The following is a 9,719-nucleotide window of genomic DNA, read 5'->3' as shown; positions in this document are numbered from 1 at the left end:
AGGCTTAGGCTGAGGTTTTGTGTTAGGGTTAGGGTGACGCTTAGGGTTAGTGTGATATTTAGGGTGAGGGTGAATGTGAGGGTAAAGTTTAGGGTGAGAGATACGGTGAGGGTGAGGGTTAGGGTTTGGGTGAGCTTTAGGATTAGGGTGAGTGTGAGCGTGAGTGTTAGGGTTAGGGTGAGGGTGAGGGTAGGCTTTAGGGTTAGAATTAGGGTGATGGTTAGGATGAAGTTCATGGTTATGGTTAGGGTTAGTGTGAGGATTAGGTTTATGGTTAAGTTTAGGGTTAGGGTGAGGGTGAGGGTGAGGGTTAGGTTTTGGGTAAGGGTTAGGGTGAGGGATAGGATGAGGGTGAGGGTTAGGGTTAGCATTAGGGTTAGGGCTAGGGTTAGGGTTAGCTTTAGGGTTAGCCTGAGGGTGAGGGAGAGGGTTACATTTAAGGTTAGCGTTAGGTTTAGGGTTAGGCTTAGGGTGAGGGTGATGGTGATGGTGAGGCTTAGGTTTAAGGTTAGCGTTAGGGTTAGGGTGAGGATTAGGGTGAGGGTGAGGGTGAGGGTGAGGGCGAGGGTTAGGGTGAGGGTGAGGGTTAGGGTTTGGGTGAGGGTTAGGGTTAGGATGAGGGTGAGGGTTAGGGTTAGGATTAGACTTAGGGTGAGGTTTAGGGTTAGGGTCAGGGAGAGCGTGAGGGTTAGGATGAGGATTAGAGTTAGGGTTAGGTTTAGGCTGAGGATTAGTGTGAGGATTAGGGTTAGGGTTAGTTTTAGGGTGAGGGTAAGGTTTAGGGTTATAGTTAGGGTAAGGTTTAGGGTGAGGGTTAGTGTGATAGTGAGGGCTAGTTTTAGTGTAAGTGTCTGGGTGAGGGTTAGGTTTAGTGTTAGGGGTTGGGTGAGGATGAGGTTTAGGTTTAGGGTAAGGGTGAGGGGTAGAGATAGGGTTAGGTTTAGGATTATTTTTACGGTTAGGGTTAAGGTTAGGGTGTGGGTGAGGGATAGGGTTAAGGTTAGCATTAGGGTTAGCATGAGGGTGAGGGGGAGGGTTAGGTTTAGGATTAGGGTTAGGTTTAGGGTTAAGCTTAGGGTGAGTGTGATGGTGAGGGTGAGGCTTAGGGTGAGGGTTAGGTTTAGGGTTAGGGTGAGGGTTAGTGTTAGAGTGATATTTAGGGTAAGAGTGAGGGTTATGGTGAGGTTGAGGGTTAGGGTTAGTGGGAGGCTTAGGGTGTGGTGAGGGTTAGTGTGACAGTGAGGGTTAGGGTGAGGGTTAGGGTTAGGTTTAGGATTAGGGTGAGTGTGTGGGTAGGGTTTAGGGTTAGCATTAGGGTGAGGGTTAGGTTGAGGGTGAGGGTTAGGTTTAAAGTGAGCATAAGTTTTAGCGTGAGGGTTAGGGTGAGGTTGAAGATTAGGGTTAGCATAAGTGTTAAGGTGAGGGTGAGGCTTAGGGTGAAGGTTTGGTTTAGGGTTATTGTGAGGGTGAGGTTTAGGGTGGGGGTATTTTTAGGGTTATGTTTAGCGTTAGTGTGAGGATTAGGGTTAGTGTTAGGGTGAGGGTAATGTTTAGGGTGAGGTTTAGGAAGAGGTTTAGTGTTACTGTGAAGGTTAGAGTTGGGGTTAGGGTTTGGTTTAGGGTGAGGGTATGTGTTATGGTGAGGGTTAGGATGAATATTAAAGTTAGGGTGAGTTTTAGGGATAGGGTAGGGTTAGGGTTAGGGTGAAGGTGAGGGTTAGGGTTAGGGTTAGGGTGAGGGTGATGATGATGGTCAGGGTTCGGATTAGGGTTAGGGTTACAGTTTGGCTGAGCGAGAGTTTGAGGGTGAGGGTTAGGGTTAGGGTTAGGGTGAGGGTGAGGATGATGGTCAGGGTTCGGATTAGGGTTAGGGTTACAGTTAGGCTGAGCGTGAGGGTGAGATTTAGGGTTAGGGTTAGGGTTAGGGTTAGTGTGAAGATTAGGGTTATTGTTAGGGTAACGGTAAGGTTTAGGGTGAGGTTTAGGAAGAGGTTTAGTGTCACTGTGAATGTTAGGGTGAGGGTTAGGGTTTGGGTTAGGGTGAGGGTATGTGTTATGGCGAGGGGTAGGATGAGGGTAAAGGTTAGGGTGAGTGTTAGGGATAGGGTGAGGGTTAAGGTTAGGGTTAGGGTGAGGGTGAGGGTTAGGGTTAGGGTCAGGGTGAGGGTGAGGATGATGTTCAGGGTTAGGATTAGGGTTAAGGTTATGGTTAGGCTGAGCGTGAGGGTGAGGGTGAGGGTTAGTTTTAGGGTGATGTTTACTGTTAGGGTGAGGTTTAGGTTTAGGTTTAGGTTGAGGATTAGGCTGAAGGGTGGGTTTAGTTTTAGGGTTAAGGTGAGGGTTAGGTTTAGGGTTATTGTTAGATTTAGGGTTAGGGTTAGGTTTAGGGTGAGGGTGAGGGTGAGGATGAGGGTTAGGATTAGGGTTAGGGATAGGGTTATTGTTAGGGTTAGGTTTAGGGGTAAGGTGAGGGTGAGGGCTAGGGTTAGGGTTATTGTTAGCATTATGGTTAGGGTTATGGTGAGGTTTAGGTTTAGTGTGAGGGTTAGGTTTAGGTTTCGGTTTAGGGTGCGGTTTAGGGTTAGGGTGAGGGTTAGGGTAACGGTGAGCGTTAGGGTTAGCATTAGGGTTAGGGTTACGGTTAGGGTGATACTTAGGTTTGGGGTTAGTGTTAGGGTGGGGGTGAGGGTGACGGTTAGGGTTAATGTGGGGTGAGTGTTAGGGTTAGGTTGAGGGTTAGGTTTAGGGTTAGGGTGAGAGTGAGGGTGAGGGTTAGGGTGAGGGTGGGGTTGAGGGTGAGGATTAGGGTTAGGGTAAGGGAGAGAGTGAAGATGAGGTTTAGGGTTAGGGTTATGGTGAGGGTGAGGGTTAGGATTAGGTTTAGGTTGAGGTTTAGCGTTAGTGTGAGGGTTGGGTGAGCGTGAGATAAGGGTTAGAGTGAGGGTTAAGGTGAGGGTGAGAGTTAGGTTTAGGGTTAGGGTTATGGTGAGGGTTAGTGTGAGTGTTAGGGTTAGGTTTAGGGTTAGTGTGAGTATTAGGGATAGGGATAGGGTTAGGGTGATTGTTAGGGTTAGTGTGAGGGGTAGGGTGACAGTAAGGATAAGGTTTAGGATGAGGCTTAGGGTGAGGCTGAGGGTTGGGGTTATTGTGAGTGTGAGGGTGAGGGTTAGGGTTAGGTTTAGGCTTATGATGGGGGTTAGGATGAGGGTTGTGTTAGGGTTAGGTTTATGGTTATGATGAGGTTGAGGGTTAGATTGAGGTTTAGGGTGAAGGTGAGTGTTAGTGTGAGGGTGAAAGTTAGGGTTAGGATTAGGTTTAGGATATGAGGTTGAGGGTTTGAGTTACGGTTAGGGTGAGATTTAGGGTGAGGATTCGGGTGAGGAGTAGGTTTAGGGTTAGTGTTAGGGTGAGGTTTAGGGTGAGGTTTAGTTTTAGGGTGAGGTTTAGGGTTAGGATGAGGGTATGTGTTAGATTGAGGGTTAGGGTGAGGTTTAAGGTGAGGGTTAGGGTTAGGGTTAGGTTTAGCGTTAGTGTGAGGATTAGGGTTTGTGTTAGGGTGAGGGTAAGGTTTAGTGTGAGGTTTAGGAAGAGGTTGAGGGTTACTGTGAAGGTTAGGGTGAGTGTTAGTGTTTGGGTTAGCGTGAGAGTATCTGTTATGGCGAGGGTTAGGATGAGGGTTAAGGTTAGGGTGAGTGTTAGGGATAGGGTGAGTGTTAGGGTTAGGGTGAGGGTGAGGGTGAGGGTTAGGGTTAGGGTGAGGGTGAGGATGATGTTCAGGGTTAGGATTAGGGTTAGAGTTACGGTTAGGCTGAGCGTGAGTGTGAGGTTGAGGGTTAGGGTTAGGGTGATGTTTAGGGTTAGGGTGAGGTTTAGGTTTAGGTTTAGGTTGAGGATTAGGCTGAGGGGTGGGTTTAGTTTTAGGGTTAAGGTGAGGGTTAGGTTATGGTTATTGTTTGGGTTAGGGTTAGGTGTAGGGTTAGGGTTAGGTTTAGGGTGAGGGTGAGGGTGAGGATAAGGGTTAGGATTAGTGTTAGGGATAGGATTATTGTTAGGGTTAGGGTTAAGGGTAAGGTGAGTGTGAGGGTTAGGTTTAGGTTTAGGGTTAGGTTTAGCGTTAGCAGTAGGTTTAGGTTTAGGCTGAGGGTGAGGGTGATAGTGCGTGTGAGGCTTAGGCTGAGGTTTTGTGTTAGGATGAGGGTGAGGGTTAGGGTTAGTGTGATATTTAGGGTGAGGTGGAGGGTTAGGGTGAAGGTGAGGGTTAGGGTTAGGGTGAGGGTTCGGGTTAGGATTAGGGTTAGGATGTGGCCTAGGGTGAGGATGAGGGTTAGGGTTAGGGTGATGGTGAGGGTTAGGTTAACGGTGAGTGTTAGGGTTAGGTTTATCGTTAGGGTGAGGGTTAGGGTTAGGGTGAGGGTGAGGGTTAGGGTGAAGGTTAGGTTTAGAGTTAGGGTTGGTGTGAGGATTAGGGTTAGGGTTAGGGTGAGGGTAAGGGTTAGGTGCGGGTGAGGTTTAGGGTTAGGGTGACATTTAGGGTTAATGTTGAGGGTTTTGTTTAGGTTTAGGGTTAGGATGAGGATTAGGCTGAGGGGTAGGTTTAGGGTTAGGGTGAGGATTAGGGTTAGTGTTAGCGTTAGGTTTAGGGTTAGGCTGAGGGTGAGGGTGATGGTGTGTGTGAGGCTTAGGCTGACGTTTTGTGTTAGGGTGAAGGTGAGGGTTAGGGTTAGTGTGATATTTAGGGTGAGGGTGAGGGTTAGGATGAGGTTGAGGTTTAGGGTGAGTGTGAGGGTTAGTGTGTGAGTGAGGGTTAGGGTGACGGGGAGGGTTAGGGTGAGGGTGAGAGTTAGGATTTGGGTGAGGGTTAGGGAGACGGTGAGGGTTAGGTTTAGTGTTAGGGTTAGGTTTAGGGTTAGGGTAAGGGTTAGGGTGAGGGTTAGTGTTAGGGTTAGTGTTATGGTGAGGTTTAAGGTGAGGGACAGGGTTAGGGTGAGGGTTAGGTTGAGGGTGAGGTTTAGGTTTAAAGTGAGCATAAGTTTTAGCGTGAGGGTTAGTGTGAGGTTGAAAATTAGGGTTAGCATTAGTGTTAAGGTGAGGGTGAGGCTTAGGGTGAGGGTTAGGGTTAGGGTTAGGTTGAGGGTGAGGTTTAGGATTAGGGTTAGGTTTACGGTTAGTGTGAGGATTAGGGTTAGTGTTAGGATGAGGGTAAGGTTTAGAGTGAGGTTTAGGAAGAGGTTTAGGGTTACTGTGAAGGTTAGTGTGGGTTAGGGTTTGGGTTAGGGTGAGGGTATGTGTTATGGCGAGGGTTAGGATGAGGGTTAAGGTTAGGGTGAGTGTTAGGGATAGGGTGAGGGTTAGGGTTAGGGTGAGGGTGAGGGTGAGTGTTAGGGTTAGGGTTAGGGTGTGGGTGAGGATGATGTTCCGGGTTAGGATTAGGGTTAGGGTTATGGTTAGGCTGAGCGTGAGGGTGAGGGTTAGGTTTAGTGTGATGTTTAGGGTTAGGGTGAGGTTTAGGTTTAGGTTTAGGTTGAGGATTAGGCTGAGGGGTGGGTTTAGGTTCAGGGTTAAGGTGAGGGTTAGGTTTAGGGTTATTGTTAGGGTTAGGGTTAGGTTTAGGTTTAGGGTGAGGGTGAGGGTGAGGATGAGGGTTAGGATTAGGGTTAAGGATAGGGTTATTTTTAGGGTTAGGGTTAGGGTTCAGGTAAGGGTGAGGGTTAGGTTTAGGGCTATTGTTAGCATTATGGTTAGGGTTATGGTGAGGGTTAGTTTTAGTGTGAGGGTTAGGTTTAGGTTTAGTGTTAGGGTGCAGGTTAGGGTTAGGGTGAGGGTTAGGGTAAGGGTGAGCGTTAGGGTTAGCATTAGGGTTAGGGTTACGGTTAGGGTGAGAGTTAGGTTTAGGGTTATGTTTAGGTTGAGGCTTAGGGTTCGGTTTAGGTTTAGGGTGAGAGTGAGGGTGAGGGTTATGGTGAGGGTGGGGTTGAGGGTGAGGCTTAGGTTTAGGGTAAGGGAGAGAGTGAAGATGAGGTTTAGGGTTAGGCTTATGGTGAGGGTGAGGGTTAGGTTTAGGGTTAGGTTGAGGTTTAGCGTTAGTGTGATGGTTGGGTGAGCGTGAGGTAAGGGTTAGAGTGAGGGTTAAGGTGAGGGTGAGGGTTAGGTTTAGGGATAGATTATTGTGAGTGTTAGGGTGAGGGTTAGGGTTAGGTTTAGGGTTATGGTGTTGTTTAGGATGAGGCTTGGGGTTAGGGTGAGGTTTACTGTTAGGATGAAGTTTAGGGTTAGATTGACGTTTAGATTGAGGGTGAGGGTTAGTGTGAGGGTGAGGGTTAGGGTTAGGATTAGGTTTAGGATGAGGGCTAGGGTGAGGGTGAGGGTTAGGTTTATGGTTAGTGTTAGGGTTAGGTTGAGGTTTCGGGTGAGGGGTAGGTTTAGGGTGAAAGCTAGGGTGAGGGTAAGGGTTAGGGTGAGGTTTAGGGTGAGGGTGAGTTTTAGGGTGAGGTTTAGGATTAGGATGAGGATATGTGTTAGATTGAGGGTTATGGTTAGGGTGAGGATTAGCGTTAGGGTTAGGTTTAGTGTTAGGGTGATGGTAAGGTTTAGCGTGAGGTTTAGGGTGAAAGTGAGGTTTAGGGAGAGGGTTAGGGTTAAGGTTAGGGTTAGGGTGAGGATTAGGGTTAGGGTTAGGTTGAGGGTATGTGTTAGGGTGAGGGTTAGGGTGAAGGTTAGAGTTAGGATGAGTGTTAGGGAAAGGGTTAGGTTTAGGGTTAGGGTGACGTTGAGGGTGAGGGTTAGGTTTAGGGTTAGGTTCTGGTTGAGGGTGAGGTTCAGGTTTAGGATTAGGGTTAGGGTTTGTGTAAGGGTGAGGGTGAGGGTTAGGGATAGGGTGAGAGTGAGGATTAGGGTTCGGTTTAGGGTGAGGTTTAGGGTTACGGTTAGTGTGAGGATTAGGGTTAGAGTTCGGGTGATGGTAAGGGTTATGTTGAGGTTTAGGGTGAGGCTGATGGTTAGGGAGAGGATTAGGTTTAGGGTGAGGGTTAGTTATAGGTTTAGAGATAGGCTGAGGGTGAGGGTGACGTTTAGGATTAGGGTTAGTTTGTGGGTGAGGGTGAGGGTTAGGATTAGGGTTAGGGTTAGGGTTAGTCTGAGGGTGAGGATGAAGGTGACTGTCAGGGTGAGGTTTAGAATTAGGGTGATGTTTAGGGTTAGGGTTAGGGTGAGGGTGAGGGTTAGGGTGAGGTTGAGGGTTAGGGTTACGTTTAGGGTTAGGATGAGTGTTAGGCTGAGGGTTAGGGTTAGGGTTAGGGTGAGGGTTAGGGTTTGTGTGAGGGGTAGGGCTAGGTTGAGGGTAAGGGTTAGTGGAGGGTAAGGGTGAGGGTGAGGTGTAGCGTTAGGGTTGGGGTTGGCCTGAGGATTCGGGAGAGCATTAGGATTACATTTAGTGTTTGTGTTAGGATTAGGTTTAGGGTGAGGATTAGGGTGAGGTTTAGGATTAGGGTTAGGGTGAGGTTTAGGATGAGGGTTAGGGTTAGGGTGAATTGTAGGGTGGGGGTGAGGGTTAGGTTTAGTTTGAGGGTAAGGGTTATGGTGAGGGTTAGGGTGAGGGTGAAGGTTAGGGTTATCACTAGGTTTAGGGTGAGGGTGAGGGTTAGTGTTAGGGTTAGTTTTAGGGTGAGGTCTAGGCTGAGGGTGAGGGTTAGTTTTAGGTTTTGGGATATGGTGAGGATTAGGGTTAGGGTTAGGGTTAGGGTTAGGGTGACAATTAGGCAGAGGGGTAGGTTTAGGTTTAGGGTGAGTGTTAGGTTTAGTGTGATTGTTAGGTTTAGGGTTAGGGTGAGGGAAAGGGTTAGGTTGTGGGATAGGGTGAGGGTGAGGGTTAGGGTTAGCATTAGGGTTAGGGTTACGGTGAGGGTTAGGGTTAGGTTTGGGATTGGGATGATGATGAGAGTTAGGTTTAGGGTGATGGTGAGGGTAGGGTTTAGGGTTAGGATTAGTGTGAGTTTTAGGATGAAGGTTATGGTTAGGGTAATGGTTATTGTAGGTTTTTATGTTTAGGTTTAGGTTTAGGGTTATGGTTAGGGTTAGCATTAGGATGAGGGTTAGGGTGAGGGTTAGGGTGACTGTGAGGGTTAGGGTTTGGATGAGGGTTAGGGTGAGGGTGAGGGTTAGTGTGAGGGTGAGGGTTAGGGTTAGGGTTAGCATTAGGTTGAGGGTTAGGGTTAAGGTTATGTTGATTTTGAGGTTTAAGGTGAGGGTTAAGTTTAGGGTTTGCATTAGGGTTAACATGAGGGTGAGGGAAAGTGTTAGGTTTAGCATTAGTGTTAGGTTTAGGGTTAGGCTTAGGGTGAGGGTGATGGTGAGGGTGAGGCATAGGGTCAGGGTTAGGGTTAGGATTAGGGTTAGGGTTAGGGTTAGTGTGAGGATTATTGATAGGGTTAGGGTTAGGCTAAGGTTGAGGTTAAGGTTTATGGTGAGTTTTAGGGTGAGAGTGAGGTTTAGGGAGATTCTTAGGGTCAAGTTGAGGGTTAAAGTGTGGGTTAGAGTTAGGATTAGGATGAGGGTATGTGTTAGGGTGAGGGATAGGGTGAGGGTTAACGTTAGGGTGAGGGTTAGGGTTAGGGTTACAGTTAGGCTGAGGGTGAGGTGAGGGTGAGGGTTAGTGTAAGGGTGATCTTTAGGGTTAGGGTGAGGTTTCCGTTTAGGTTTGGGTTTAGGATGAGGATTAGGCTGAGGGGTGGGGTTAGGTTTAGGGTTAGGTTTAGGGTTAGGATAAGGGTTAGGTTGAGGTTTAGGGTGAGGTTTAGGTTTAGGGTGAGTTGTAGGATGCGGGTGAGGGTTAGGTTTAGGGTGAGTGTAAGGGTTAGAGTGAGGGTTAGGGTGAGGTTGAGGTTTAGGATTAGCGTTAGGTTTAGGGTGAGGGTGAGGGTTAGGGTTTAGGGTTAGGATTAGAGTTTATTATGAAGGTTATAGTTAGGGTTTGGGTTAATGTGACGATTAGGTTTAGGGTTAGGGTGAGTGTGAGGGTTAGGGTTAGGGTGAGGGTTAGGGTTAGGGTTAGCATTAAGGTGAGGGTTAGGGTTAGGGTGAGGGTGAAATTTAGGGTTAGCATTAGGTTTAGGATGAGGGTGAGGATTAGGGATAGTGTTAGGTTTAGGTTTAGGCTGAGGATGAGGGTTAGGGTTAGGTTTAGGGATAGGTTGACGATTTGGGTTAGGGTTATGTTTAGAGTGAGCGTTAGGCTGAGGGGTAGGGTTAGGGTTAGTGTGAGGGTTAGGTTTAGTGTGATTGTTAGGGTTATGGTTAGGTTGAGGGTCAGGGTTAGGGTGAGGGATAGGGTAAGTGTGAGTTTTAGGCTTTGGTTTAGGTTTAGGATTAGGGTGAGGGTGAGGGTGTGGGTTAGGGTTAGGGTGAGGGTGAGGGTAGGTTTTAGGGTTAGGGTTAGGTTTAAGGTGAGGGTGAGGGTTAGGGTTAGGGTTAAGGTGATGGTGAGCTTTAGGGTTAGGGTTAGCGTTAGGGTTAGCCTGAGTTTGAGGGAGAGGGTTAGGTTTAGGATTAGCGTTAGGTTTAGGGTTAGGCTTAGAGTGAGGGTGATGGTGAGGGTGAGGCTTAGTGTGAGGTTAGTTTTAGGTTTAGGGTTAGGGTTAGGGTGATATTTAGGGTGAGGTTGAGGTTTAGGGTGAAGGTGAGGGTTAGGGTGAGTGTGAGGGTTAGGGTGTGGGTGTGGGTTAGGG

This window comes from Dipodomys merriami, unplaced genomic scaffold (genome assembly GCF_024711535.1).
Source record: "Dipodomys merriami isolate MVZ:Mamm:240054 unplaced genomic scaffold, mDipMer1.0.p SCAF_149, whole genome shotgun sequence".
NCBI lineage: Eukaryota > Metazoa > Chordata > Mammalia > Rodentia > Heteromyidae > Dipodomys > Dipodomys merriami.
Note: the sequence above shows the minus strand (reverse complement) of the source record.